The sequence below is a fragment of the Cebus imitator genome, unplaced genomic scaffold (assembly GCF_001604975.1).
Source record: "Cebus imitator isolate Cc_AM_T3 unplaced genomic scaffold, Cebus_imitator-1.0 Scaffold70, whole genome shotgun sequence".
Taxonomy (NCBI): Eukaryota; Metazoa; Chordata; class Mammalia; order Primates; family Cebidae; genus Cebus; species Cebus imitator.
In genome coordinates this window covers 1043605-1058244 of record NW_016107385.1, presented here as the reverse complement: position 1 = coordinate 1058244, position 14640 = coordinate 1043605, and the positions used below count along the sequence as shown (strand labels likewise).

General features: G+C 44.4%; 1 protein-coding gene across 1 annotated transcript in view; it reads right to left on the bottom strand.

The window, feature by feature from the left end:
* Window positions 1–536: 536 nt before the first annotated feature.
* Window positions 537–14640, bottom strand: part of LOC119471698 (translation initiation factor IF-2-like) — a 51720-nt gene continuing 37616 nt past the window's right edge. Inside the window, exon 2 of the mRNA XM_037739406.1 lies at window positions 537–1249. The gene's annotated coding sequence lies outside the window, so the exon portion shown is untranslated. The remainder of the gene's footprint in view (window positions 1250–14640) is intronic.

The window sequence follows — 14640 nt, the reverse complement described above, 5'->3', positions numbered from 1 at the left end:
AGGATGGTCTCGATCTCTTGACCTCGTGATCCACCCGCCTCGGCCTTCCAAAGTGCTGGGATTACAGGTTTGAGCTACCGCGCCCGGCCCACTGTATGTTTTAATATGCCTTCTCTTGTCCTTCCTGGAGCCTTGTCACCATCCACGCTGCCTTAGATAGAACATCCAGCAGAGAGAGACAGACACTGCCTCACCTTCAGATGCCAGAGCTAGAACGCAGTATTTCTTTTAGGCAGTGGTTGTGAGCGCTGATACACACTAGACTCACCTGAGAAACTTTTCAAATGTATCCACCCCTAGTCTCTGCTCCAGATAAATTAATCCAGAATCTTCAGCAGTGGGAGACAGGTGCTCTGCAGTTCCCCAGGTGATTCTATGGTGCAGTCAGCATTGTGAACAATTATCTTAACACCTAGGCCATCTGTACTCCACCCTCAGATTTAAATCCCACAAAACAGTGCCCTTCAGACTTTATGTGCACACAGATAAGCTTGGGATGCTGTCAAAGTGCAGATTCTGAGTCCACAAATCTGGGGTGGGACCTGAGGTTCTGCACTGATAACAAGCTCCCAGGTGATGCAGATGCTGCTGATCCTTGACGCACACTTAGAGTAACAAGACCACTAAAACAAGGACCAAACCCAAGTCATTGCTGCTTTTTACTTTACAATTCATATAATAGGGAAAATAAATATTATAATGAGACTGATAATAAAAACTTTCTTTGGATCCACAGTCGTCCTAAGACTAGCACCATATGTACACTCCAGTTTCAAGTGGCAACTTCTCTGGATTCATTTCCTACCCGTAGGAAGCTAAACAGAAAATAACATTAGTTCGGGTTTCAGCAGATGGATGGTTTTCAGACAGGAATACTCAGAATCGTTAGGCTAAACCCCGTGTCCAAGGGTCATAAAACCCCTACAGACTCGCCAGGCTTGGCAGTGGAATAACTTCCTACAACTGTTTTCAGATAGGAGCAACAACATTTTGGTGGAATGGCTGGGGATGTGCTGCCTAAGGAGAAGAAAGTGGGTTACATGGCCTCAGAATGGCCCTGCAGCCCTATGGGGCCATAACTCACCACTGCTCCAGTAACAGCCGGGGCCGGCTCTCCAGGCAAAATTTCCGTGTGTAACGGATGGGAGTCCATGAGATTCTAGTTTGAATCTCTCCCCTCCCACTGACCAGCTCTGTGACCTAGGACATGTTAGGCTGCTTCTCTTAAGCCTTAGATCCCTCGGGTCCTCTGCAAAACAGAAACACAAGTGGATGTTTAGATGAGGTTGTATGTAGAGTATTTAGTTAGCACAGTGACTGGCACATTAGCAGCACCGAATCTTAGCTGTTATTATTACAGGGCCTCCTACGTCTCTACATGAGATGAAAATACTAGCCTTGGTGTCACTCACAGCGAGAAGCCGAGCAGCTGCATTCAATACAGCACTGAGATCAAAAGTTCGGCTGCCCTCTGGGCTGCCTTTGCATTTACCCCGTGTGAAGGACAGCAATTGGTGCCCACAGAGAAATACAATAATAATCACACTGTATCTGCACACATGAAGAAAACAGATCAGGCTTGAAAGCAAAGGGCAGCAGATTTTCTCCCACTTCACGGAACGGGAAGTTAGACTTGTGACCAGAGCTACTTCCTTTTGAGGCCAGGGAAGAAAGAACTAGGGCCAGCTTGAGTTACTCTGTATACCCTCTACAGGAGCAGAGACTTAGTGTGGTGCTATTAGTGAGGTCTGCAAATGGCAGGGGAGAGGAGCCAGTGATGAAAAAGAGCCATAGGTTTTTAATATGGATGAGAAGCTGCCTGCTTTCTCCTAAGCAAATGAGGAAGGAGAGAAGGAAGGAACTCAAAACTATTTGCAGGTGGTCTCTGGGATAAAGGGATAGACAGAGGAGGTGATATTATTCTGAGCCTCGTTTCAAGACAGAACCTACCAGTATCAAGTCTGGCTGCTGGGAGACCATCTCTGACTTGTTTCAGCAAAGAGACAATAAAAATGTAAAAATAGCAGATAACCCTTGAAATTCCAGTGTCAGCCCCAAAGAACAGCTTCCAAAGATGAAGAGTGGGTGGACTTCCAGAGACACAGATTTAGATTTCTAACTTTAGCCTGAACTTTCTGAAGCTTCTCAGCGGTACCAGGAAAAAGATTTGGTGTGAAGGAGGCTAAGAATAGCAGCTCAAATCAGACTGTGGAATTAGATGAGTTTCAATCAGCCATGTGTCCCCCACAGTGTCTTTCCCTTCTCCCGGGCCTGGCTGGGACAGGGACACCCACAGAGCTGGAGGGTTGGAGTGGTAAGAGAACAATGACAATGAGAGCTGACATTTCCTGAATGATTAGGACTTGCAGGCCATATGCTAAGCACTCAATAGATGGGTTCATTTAGTACTTTCAATACTCCATTTTACAAATGGAAATATTTATACTTAGAAATATCAAGAAATGAATCCAAAGTCAAACAGCTCATTAAGTGGTGGAGCTGGAAAAAGAGCAATGAAGTGCTGGAAAATGGAAAGAAGTAGACCGAGCACCTTGGCAGGAAGAGGAGAGCGTCAGGCATTGGAAGGGCTAAATAATGGGTGACATGGACTGCTCTCCACCGCTGTTGGAAACCAGTGGAGATTTCTTAGACTACAGCAAAAGGAAAGGAATTCGGTTAGACAGTGAAGAAAAAAAAATCCTGGATTGTAACACTGTGACATAAGCATTCATTGTTAAGAGACAATGATTAACCTGCTGGGTTAATTTTTAAAAAGGGATGGGGAAAAGTGGTTTTGTGCTTCTCCAAGGGTCTTCTACAGAACACTAGTTCTTTAAGATATTAATAGGAATGATCAAATATACTCAGGAAATATTGTGCTAAATAGACTTACACAGGTTTCTTTAGTGAAGGAGCTCTAAGAGCTTTATTAGCTCAGTGTGTTTGGAAGCTCTAGTGGTAGAATATAATAAGTGGCGTTTCCTAAACTTATCTGACCAGAACCCTTTTTCAAACTAGTCTTTCCTCAAACATACTTGGGGAAAGCATGGGGTTTTCTAAGATGATTTAAGTATGAAACTTCCTGGAGGCTGGGACTGGCCTTACTACTCAAAATGAGTCAACCTAAGCAATGCTTAGGATGATACAAGTATCTGGCGCCTTGGTGCTCCTCCATGGGGCTTCTCTGCAAGGAGAGCTTGGACTTCTTCAAAGCACACATTCTCAGAGTACTGGACCACTTCCATGGCAGCTGGCTGCCAAGATGGAGAAAACAGATGCTGCCAGATTCTCAACCCCACTCCAGACCTACAGAATCAGACTCTGCCTCTTAACAGTATGCCCTGATGATTTATTATATGCAGATTAAAGCTTGAAAAGCTCAATTTCTTCAAGCCTCAGGATATGGTTACACACAATTCTGCAGCAACCAGATCTCTAACATTAGCTGTCTGCTATGTAACAAACCACCCGAAAATTTACTGTCTTGAAACACTAATGACTTATTTTTCATAATTTTGTAGGTTGACTTGGCTTAGTTGGTGGGTTCTTCTGCTTTCAGTAGGCTGAATTCATGGGGTGGACTGCCAAGGCTTCACTCTTGTATCTGGCACCTTGGTGCTCCTCCATGGGGCTTCTCTACAAGGAGAGCTTGAACTTCCTCAAAGCACAGCATTCTTAGAGAACTGGACTTCTTCCACGGCAGCTGGCTTCCAAGATGCAGAAAACAGATGCTGCCAATTCTATTAAGGCCTGGCTTGAAAGTCCTAGAACAGCACTGTTACTGCATTCTACTTATTGTCAAAACAAACCACAAGGCCAATTAGATTCGAGGAGAGGAAAAATGGTTTCTACCTCTTGACAGGTGAAGTGCCATGTATATACAAGGGAAGAAATTGGTGGCGGACATCTTTGGAGACTATCTACCATACTCTCTACCCCTCTTGAGTGATATTAGATGCTGTGCATGATCCCTTCTTAAACTCTAAGCACTTGAAAAATGCTTTAATATGTGTCCCAGACTGGCTTTTCCTCCCAGGCAAACAGGAAGTTCAACCCACTTTACAAAGGAAAGCTATGTCCTATTTAGGGAATGCCAGTGCCAGGGGTGTGGGAGATGGGTTAGGTCTCATTATTCATCAACACCAATTAAAACCATTCATTCTAAACCTACTATGTGCCAGGAACTTGGTTCTGCATATATAGCAGTGTATAGTATAAGATACAATTCTAAGACTACTTTCTCAATGATTTCCTAACCTTCTAGTGTGAGGAAACAAACACTAAACTAGTAAATCAATAAACAAACAGAATAATTTTGGAAAGCAAGAAGGCTATGAGGAAAATAAAAAGGATGATGTGATTGTGAGTGACTAAGTTAATTTCAGGTAGGAGGTCAAGGAATACCTCATGGAGGGAGTGTCATTAATTGAGACCTGAAGGATGAGGAGGCAGCTGCTGGAAAAGCTGAGATCAGAGTGGCAAAGTGCAAGTGCAAAGGCCCTGAGGCAGGGATGGGCTCCACATGTCTAAGGGGCAGAAAGAAGGTCATTGGGCCTGCTGCACAGATCCCAAGGGGCAGGGAGCCTGAGATGAGGCAGGAGGAGTGGGTGGGTGGGGGGGCACATGTTCACAGGCTGTGTAGGCAAGAGTGAGAGTAACACGTTACTTCCTGACTGCCACAGGAAACCACTGGACAGTTTAATGCAGGAGATGACACAGCTTGATTTGCACTTTTACAAGAAGACTCTGGCTACGTGAGAAGCAGATTATAGAGAGAGGGCCGGGCGCAGTGGCTCACACCTGTAATCCCAGCACTTTGGGAGGCTGAGGCGGGTGGATCACTTGAGGTCAGGAGATCAAGACCAGCCTGGCCAACATGGCAAAACCCCATTTCTACTAAAAAAAAAAAAAACAATAATTAGTTGGGTGTGGTGGTAGGCACCTATAATCCCAGCTACTCGGGGGGCTGAGGCATGAAAATTTCTTCAAGGAGGTAGAGGTTGCAGTGAGCTGAGATTGCACCACTGCACTCCAGCCTGGGTGACACAGTGAGACTCCGTCTCAAAAAAAAAAAAAAAAAAAAAAAAAAAAAAAAAAAAAAAAAAAAAAAAAGAAAAAAGAAAAAAAGAAAAAGAAAAATTCTACAGAGAGAAGAGCAGAAGCAGGGAGACCTGCTTAATTAGCTGAGCTCAGTTAGGAGGCGAATGCAACATTCTGTGTAGGAGGAAATGGCAGCTTGCAATGAGGTGGGGCTCTGGATGCTGACAAGCCAGGTGCAGTATTCCTGTCCTCGCCAACCCCCTACCATCAGGGCAATGCAATCAGACATCATCACAGACCCTGTGGTTCCACGTGAAGAAATGTATGTCTTGCTTAGGACTTCACAGGGTAGAACGTTGCTCCAAGTCTCTTATCTTTAAAAAAAAATTTTTTTTTTAATTTTTTTAAAATGGAACCTGCTCCGTTTCCAACCTGGGCTGGTTCACCCCTCCTTAGACAACCTGGTGGTCCCCCGCTCCCAAGAGGTCACCGTATTGATGCTGAACTTAGTGTGGATACCCGATCGGCATAGCACATACAGCCCAGATTTCCTGGGCTTAAGCGATCCTCCCACCTCAGCCTCCTGAGTAGCTGGGACTGCAGGCATGCATCACCGCACCTGGAAAAATTTTATTGGGTTTAGATGATGAGGGTTAGAATAAAATTTTCCTACATATCCTCTTGTATCTGGAAACATGTAACCATGAGACACTTTATTTCCTTCCTTAATCTTCCAGGGTTCTGACCCCAAACCCAGATTGGTCCTAATTAGGCCTGGTCTGCCTCTACCACAGCAGAAGGTGGGTATAATACCACAGTGAACGCCAGCAGCAATTTGCCACACAGCTGGTTAATATTCACAAACCACCTTTGTTCATGTTTCAGATATTTTGGCGAGGTCATCCATTGCCTCTCTCCTTCAGAGATGAAGTGGAAGGAGGCTGCTCTATGATTCCTTTCTTCCCACTTGAACCCAGAGTGTCCACAGATGCCATAAGCTGGTGGCCACTCCAATCTCACAGGTACCCTTGAGCTGGGACAGCACAAAGTGACAAAGTTTGTGTCTATTATTTCCATGATATTACCATATTTTTAAATCTTTACATGTTGCTGCTTCACTTTTTGCAAGCCATGGGCATGATATATAACGTGTTCAATTTTTTGAGATCATTTCAATTTTTACATTCAATGTATATCATTTTTATTTATTCAATGTATATCAGTCTAATTGTTATACACTGATGATTCATTCAATGTATAACAAAACAAATTTCATTTCTTATACTTCTCTAGTTTCATGTAAGCTCCAAAATCAGGTAAAAAAAAAAAAAAACCTACTTATCAAATCCTATCTTTAAATTTTCTTCAGAAACACAATCACTATAAATAATCTCTGCCTCTGAGAAAGTTTCAATAGGTGTAACCTTGTACGCCATTGACTTGTTCAAAATAAAATATTTATTCACTACATGCCAGGCCTGTGCCAAAAAAACTCACAATCTAATGCAATTTCCAGCATGATGCTCTAATCAATTAAGAACATAATAAATGACCTTTGTTCATTATAAGTGAATTTCGTCCTGCTCTATTGGGTTGGAGTTGTACCAATCAGGAAAACAACGTAACAAGGAGAGATGCCAGGAGAACAGAAGGCTCTAGCAGCACATCACTTATTTCTGCCTTTATTTATTTCGCCGAAACCTTTCCTAAAGTCTGCAACTAACAGAACAGGCAGTTTTGAAGCCTTGACCCCAATGCCTATTTGTTCATGGGTTGGTAAGAGAAAAGGGACTCCGTTTCCCCAGGGACTCATCAATAAAGAAAAAGAATGGCTTTCTTCTCCGTATTCCTCTGGGAGCTTGGAATAACAGTCGCGTTCTGTCTACTATGTTTCAGAAGCTGTTACTTGTGAAGTAAGACAATAGGGCTGATAGTAAGCTGGGTTGATATGAGGAGTGGGAGAGAGAAAGTGAGGAGGAGAGAGAGAAGAGGGGGAGGAAAGAAAAGGTGGTTAAATAAAGAAAAGAAGAGCAGTGATAAGAAACTGTAAGAAAGGAAGTGATGAAGTCAGAATCACAGAATCCTGAACGAGAAGTGCGAACTTAGTTTTCTAATCCTCCCTTAAAATATGAAGTAGGCGGGGCATGGTGGCTCATGCCTGTAGTCCCAGCACTTGGGGGGTAGGGGCTGAAGAGGGAGTATCACTTGAAGCAACACGTTCAAGACCAGCCTGGCTAATATAGTGATACCCTGTCTCTACAAACATTTTTTTTCTTAATTAGCTGAGCAAGGTGGCACCCACCTGTAGTCCCAGTTACTGGGGGATGGGGATGGTGGGGAATGGCTGAGGTGGGAGGATCCCTTGAGCCAGGGTCAAGGCTGCAATGAGTTGTGATTGTTCTCCTGCACTCCAGCCTGGGTGACAGAGATCTTGTCTCAAAAAAGAAAGGAAAACTGAAGTGAATGAATCACACCAGAAGGGGTAAGACCAGGGGACCTTCTTTTAATTCTCAGAGCCTTTTTCCCCACATTAACTTCATTACATTGGGATTTTGAGAAACGCCAGGTATGTCCAACTCCTACGAGGCACCTTGCATAGTGTAAATATTGAATGGCCCTCACCCAGGTAGTGGCGATGAGAGCAATTATATCAGTATTAGCACAAAGCTTTCCTCAGGTCTCTGAGTAGTTTTCAATAAGGAAAAGTCAATGACAAGGGCAACAGCCAGGGTCCAGAGCCTTGCTGAGATCTGTGGTTTATTTTTAGTTTGGAACTCCTCTCAGTTTCAGTTCTTTCTCCATGGGGTTTTCTCCTTTAAAGCTGTTGTGTGGGATGCAGGTGGCTGTGGGGAGGAGGGAGAGACTCCTAAAAACAAAGGAAAGAATGGATTTCAGCCACCCAGGACAATAGCATGGGCACACACCTAATGAGTGGCAGCTCGTTGCTCTGGAGCTGGAGGGGGTGGAAGAGAAGGAAGGAGCAGAGACAAAAAAAAAAAAGGGACCCCCTGTAGAACTGCTCAAAAGAGGAAGGGGCCTCTGGAAAATGCATGGCACAGAGCATTTTACAAAATTTGAAAGAATAAATAAATAAATAACTCTGCCTCCTGCTCTCTCTCTTTCATGATACAGTTCCAGGAATAGAAAGAGAGGCTTCAACATGCCAAAGGAGAAGATGCAAAAAGAAAAAAAGTGGAAAACAAAATAACGTGTCAATTCCTCTGTTGCCTCTATGTCCAGTTTAAAGGAGGTCTATTTAAAAGCAAGGAGGCTCCCTTTTGAAACTGTTATTTAAATACCTCAGAACTGATCCTTAAGCACTCAGTGGATGACTGAAGGTGGAGTCAGTCTGTCGTGTGCACTTCACCTGTGAAGTAACCCTATTATTAGGGCAACAAACAGTTGGCAAGTTAAGCTAAAGACAAAACAGAAATAAGAGCCCCTCCATATCTCCAGAGGCAAAGGGATTTGAGGTCTGTAGTTAGTGAATTACACCTGAAGATTTTAGAAGTCTTGGTCTCAGTAGGGAAGAGAAAGGAGGCTGGTAAATAGGATATTTAATTCCAGGTAGAGATCAGAGCAAAGAAAACTCCACTAGTGACCACCTCTGCACTGGAGTCCAAAAACTGACCCGAGCAGGCGCAAGTCTGTATAGTCATTGATTTATTATTGACTCACTGTTAGGAACGAGACTGGAGGAGTAAAGCTTAAAGAAAAGGAGAGAAGACGACTGGTCATAATTAGTTTTTATGCAAACATTCACACATCCAAGCAGAGAGAAAGAAAGGAAACCCAATTTTAAATACAAAGATGTATCCAAAACCTCACTTCTGACTTCTTCAAAGCTGATGGGTTCCATCCAATGGAGAATTCTACAAAGGCAAAGATTTTGCTATACCTCTTTGGCACTGAGATCTACAAGACAACATGTTCTAATATTCCTTATGATTAGTTACCTCTTCTATGTGAGAGTAAGTTCCTTGAGGGCAGGACCCATTCTATTTCACGGTTGTATCTTTCACAGTGTGGAGGAGGGATGTGCACATTGAAGCACTGTTTGTTGAATGACTTATTGGAGAGGAAGACTATTTCCATAGGCTAAGAGGTCTGTCATCTCTCCCCTTCAATCCGTCATTTTCTTAAAAGCCAGGTTAAGCTTCATAATGCATATGGGTAAGTCATATTTGTTCCTAAAACTTCCCATGGCTCCCAACGCATACGGTTTTGTCAAGCCCAGTGTCACAGGCTGATACTCAGGACCAATCTATTGTACATGCCAGCCTTGTCTCGCACCATTCCCCTTTAGACGCCATCTGCTCTCCACCCTCAGTTTGAACCATTTCCTAATTCCCAAACACATTCCATGCTTCTCCAGTTCTGTAACTTTACTCCTACACCTAGAATAACAGCAGTGGGAAGAGTCTGAACACTTAGCTTTAAATCCTACCTTTATTAATTTATTAGCTGCGTGGCCTATAGCAATTTTTTTAACCACTGAGTCCCATTCCCTCATCTTTAAAATTAGGAATTATAATAACTACCTCACAGGTCATAGAGATCAAATTAGATAACACTGTAAAAACACCAAGCATAGTAGGTGCCCAATAAATGTTGGTCCCTTCCCTTTATTATCCTTCTATATTGGGTACAAATATTACCTCCTTATTACTGTAGGAGGAAGAACCTCTCCTTTCACTGCACTGAGCAAGTAGTTATGGGAGAACATTCATGGCACAATGAGGGAGGTACCAGGTCAACCAAGTCCATCTTGGAAGCAAATGGGCTGGCAGATGATGTGGTCATATGTCCTCAGACACGGACACATACAGTTGTAGAGCTAGAAATCCTTACCAGGTTTCCTGTTTTATAGATAAGGAAGTGGAGGCCTACTGAGAAGTCAAGACTGGGCTCCTCCCTTTTGCTCTTCTCTTTAAAGTAAAAAACCATGACTTTAATAAAGGCCAAAATTTGCTAAACCAACCAGGGGTCCAGGAATGCCCTGTGAAGAGACTGGAACTGAACTGCAAGCCAAAGAGCTTCTTCAGAAGTGTCCAGTCCATCACTTTGTTTCCAGACAGGGATGCACGTTACTCACGCAACACCTACTGGGCTTCTGCTAAGTGTTGGCTCCACACCTATAAGGAAGATATTCAGATGTCTGAGACAGTCATCATCCTGCCCTTAAGACTGACAGCCAAACTAGAAAGTAGTCGTGTGTTGAAATAACAGCTATGCAGTATGGGAACTATGTGCACGCCCCCATAGGAGCACCAGAAGATGGGGTGGTGATCCTTGGGAGAGCAGAAAAATCATCACAAAGAAGGAGAGGATGACTTGGAACTTGAAGAATAAGCAGCTTACTGTGTAGACAGATGTCGGGAAGGGCATTCTCACTTGATCATTTATTTTCAATCTCCATGCAAACATTGACAGTAGCCCATGCTGGAGGTGAGGCTGCACACCTGTGTCTGCTGGCAACTTCCTTCCCATCACAATGGAAGATTCAGGTCTACAAAAGGCAGCCAAGGACTGTCCCAAGCTGTGCCAGGGATATTTGTGAGCCAATTGCCAGTTGCTCAATATCTTTCCTACATTATTTGCTTTCCATCAATTACTTCTAAGGGTTCCCCATCACCTCCTTTATTGCTGGGATTAAGGTGGGTCTAGATAGGAGAAATCAGATGCTCAGATATGGACAATTTGACCCAGAAAAAAAAAAAGACAAAAGCAAGTAGGAAAGCTTCTAAGTTAGAAATAAGTGGGTAACCTTGCAAAAGGTGTGTTTGCACATGTACAAGCAGTGCATGGCATGTAGTGAATGCTCAGTCACGAGGCTGCCAAGATTGGGAATCCCCTGTAGCTACCAGCTCTGGATCCCACCACACCTGCAGTGACATAAATGAATGCCCCCACTGCCTCTCACCACCTGTGAAAGTCATGAATAGAGGCTGGAAGCTTTGGTGGTGCTGCTGCAGGAAAGCCAAATGCCTCCACATGCCTGTTGGCTGCAGAAGCATGGCCCTCATCACATTACTGTCTTCTCAATCTTATGTGAGTATTCTTCATTGGTCAAACCTGAGAAAGCCTACCTGCCAGGGTGGGTATTAATCTCTGCAGAACAGAAGAAAGCACTGTAGAAGAAGGGCAGAGTGAACTGAATGAGCTATTCTACCAGATTCCCCCTCGGGAAGAAGTTTTGGAGAAGGTCTTATTTGCTTATATCCTATCAATAGAAGAGTAAGTATCTTCAGACCAATCCTAAGGCTGTGTTGTACTCTCACTTGCGAAGAGATTTAAAACAACATTTGTGAGTTTTCTATAGAGATTAAAAAAAACAAAAACGGGAGCCATTTTTCTTTAGTTGTCTTCCACAAGCCTCCCTGAATACTTTGTCTCTTTCTGTGCCATATATGCCATCCTATAAATGTAACTTTTGTGAGGCCAAATAGTTAACAACCCTTGAATAGTTCATAGCAACCAAACCACAACTCTCAGGTTTGACTTCTGGTACTCCGTGACTTCTGTGTCTCCATGGGAATCATCATAACACAGTTCACATTAGTCAGTAAGAGACACTAATTGAGCATTCACTGCATGCCAGGCACCGCTTGCACATGTAACAGGTATGCTGAGTAAGCGCAGATTGTGACATACTCAGAGCTGTCTCTGTCTCCCATTGTCCCTGCATAGTTTGTCAGCGGGTAACCTTCCCTACCCCTGGAGAAAAGCACTGGTGGCTATTGGTGCTTTTCTGCTCATCCTGGGTAGTAGAAGAGGACTGCAGTCACTTGAAGCCACAGGATGTTTGCACTTCAGACACAGTAATTTCCAGTCCCATGTAATCATCAAGAGGCCGAACTTGACTTAGCCGTGAATTCTCTCTCCTCAGGCCAGCTTCAGGCTGGAAGCCCGTAGAGGGGAAGGAGCCTTGCCACTTGGGCTCTCCTCACCCTCTATCACAGTTTTCCTGATTCTTTCACTGCCAGATCTGAGGAAGAAGTGGTGTGGCGAGAGGTCAGTGGACAGGACAGCACTAATCGACTGAACGGCTTCGTGCTCCCTGGGCCTGGCGTGTGGTTAACACCGACATCCCTGGGAAGGGGAACTCTTTCTCTCATGAAGCACTTTTTTTCCCCCAATTTTTTGTTGCATTAAGAAACACATAACATAAAATTGACCATCTTAACCATTGTTTAGTGTACAGTTCACCAGTATTACATGCCTTTACAGTGCTGCGCACCTATTACTGCCATCCATCTCCTGAACCCTCTTCATCTTGTAAAACAGAAACTCTATACCCATTAAACAAAACTCTCTATTTCCCGCTCCTCCAGCTCCTGGCAACCACCATTCCGCTGTCTCTGTGCTGTGACTGCTCTCATGGAACACTTTGGTGGCTCTTCATGCGTCACCTTGTGGACCCATCTCTCCTGCAGCACCCGTTAACCCGGTGAATATATCTCTGTTTTTGGTGGCCTCTTGCAACTCCTTCCTCATCCCTGGGTATCAGGCGTGCACCTCTCGCCCTTTTCTATGGAGTTTCTGCCCTCCTCTCTCTTCTGTCAAGACAGGACCCGTCCTATTGGATGGGACCTAAGACGACACCACCTCATCTCTTGTGAGGGGCCTTCACCCAGTCCACAGGAAACGGGGAAACACTTGTGGCATCTTTGCCCTGAAAAGTCCTTGATCTGGCTGAGGGAGCTGAGAGATATGAAAGAGGTCCTCAAGGCTGTCTCTTCTGTAAATCTGCAGAGGGTGTGGAGGTGGTGGGGTCTGTCTCATGCTCCTTTTAGTAGCTGGCAACTGTCATATTGTGCCTTAGTCACAATGGGCAGAAATGGCTCCATTGTGGCATCCTGCTGCACAGGCCCCCTAACTCCCTTCCCAGGGATTTGCACCGGCCCTCCCTCCACGCAATAAGTTCCTCAGCAGTAGAAATTGTGCTCAGGTTCTTCTCTCCCATTGCTAACCAGCCCCTTCACACCCTTCAAGATCCAAGCTCACCTCCCACGCCTTTGGTGAAGCATGAAGTCTTTCTGGGTCTTCTTCAGAGCTCCCTAAGACATTTACCTACATCTTTTACTACATTTTGTGGTGGTGTTTTTTCCCAAAGACTTGCCTTACCTAGCAGCCTAAAAAATCTGCCAGAACAGGGCCCATGTCGTAGTCAAGTCATACCTCTAGTCTAGCTCTGTACTCACTCCAAAGAAGGCAATCCATTTGTTCACCAGCACGTGTATGTTGAGCGTCTACTCCTTGACAGGCACTGTAGACACCACAGTGAACAAAACAGACAAAGCCTTCATCTCCTTGGCACTGGCAGGGACAGATGCATTTGTGACCTTCGCAGATTGCCCTGACTGAGGTTCTTGTCTATGCTAAGCCCTACAGAGGTACAGCCCATTGAAGAGTTGAGTAAGATTCTCAACTACTTAACATGGGTGCTATGGGACACACCGCTCCTTGTCAGAGTATCCATCACACTTCTAAAGAGTTGCCACTGACACTTCTGGATAACTCCAACCTGTTCCGCACACATAGGCTCACCCATTCACTGACACAATTTACGCTAAAGAAGACCTGGTAGATGTCTTGAAAGTCTAAAATTGGGGCTGGGAGTGGTGGCTCACACCTGTAATCCAAGCACTTTGGAGGCCAAGGCGGGCGGATCACCTGAGGTCAGGAGTTCAAGACCAGCCTGACCAACCTGGTGAAACCCAGTCTTTGAAAAGAAAAAAAAAAGAAAGTCTAAAATTGGAAGCTGTGTCATGCTTCTTGAGAAAGACGGTGCTCTTCATTGGGATGTATCCTTCCCCATGAGTCACCTGAGTACACACCCGGCCCAAGGCTCCCAGCAGTGACACTAGATCTGTGCATGTAGAGAGGAAGAAAAAAATGCTCACTCAGCTAATTTTCTTGCCTTCGCTTCTAATAAGAGGTTCTAGGTTATGAGACTACTGTTTTGTTGTACGTCTTTGTGAAGGGAAGCAAGGACAACAAAAATAAGGGAACTCACACCCGAACACTGGAGATAGGAAATATCTGTGCCTGCATCTGTTGGTGCTAACAAATATATGCATCAAACTAATTGATAACAACAATCTTTTCATAGAGCATGACCTCAGATACAATGCTAGGGCCCAGAAAAGAAAAAAAGAACATTTCCCTTGCCCTCTACACCACAAAGCAAGAAATGATCAGGATGGAACTCACACTAAGGCAAGTTGACTCTAGAAGCTCTGTGTTTAGATAGTTGTGAAAAGCAGTGGGCATAAGAAGCTTCAGCGATAGCTGTTAACAGTGTAGTTTCCTAGACCTGAAACATTTTGATTCAGGGAGCAGTCAGAGTCCAAAACATAGAATTTGCTTTAGCTTTTGGTATATTTGCTATGGAATTTACTCTTTAGAGAGTCAATTTGGCCGGGTGCGGTGGCTCACGTCTGTAATCCCAGTATTTTGGGAGGCCAAGGCAGGCAGATCATGAGGTCAGGAGTTTAAGACAAGCCTGACCCATATGGCGAAGCCCCGTCTCTACTAAAAATATGAAAATTAGCCTGTGTGGTGGCACACGTCTGTAGTTCCAGCTACTCGGGAGGC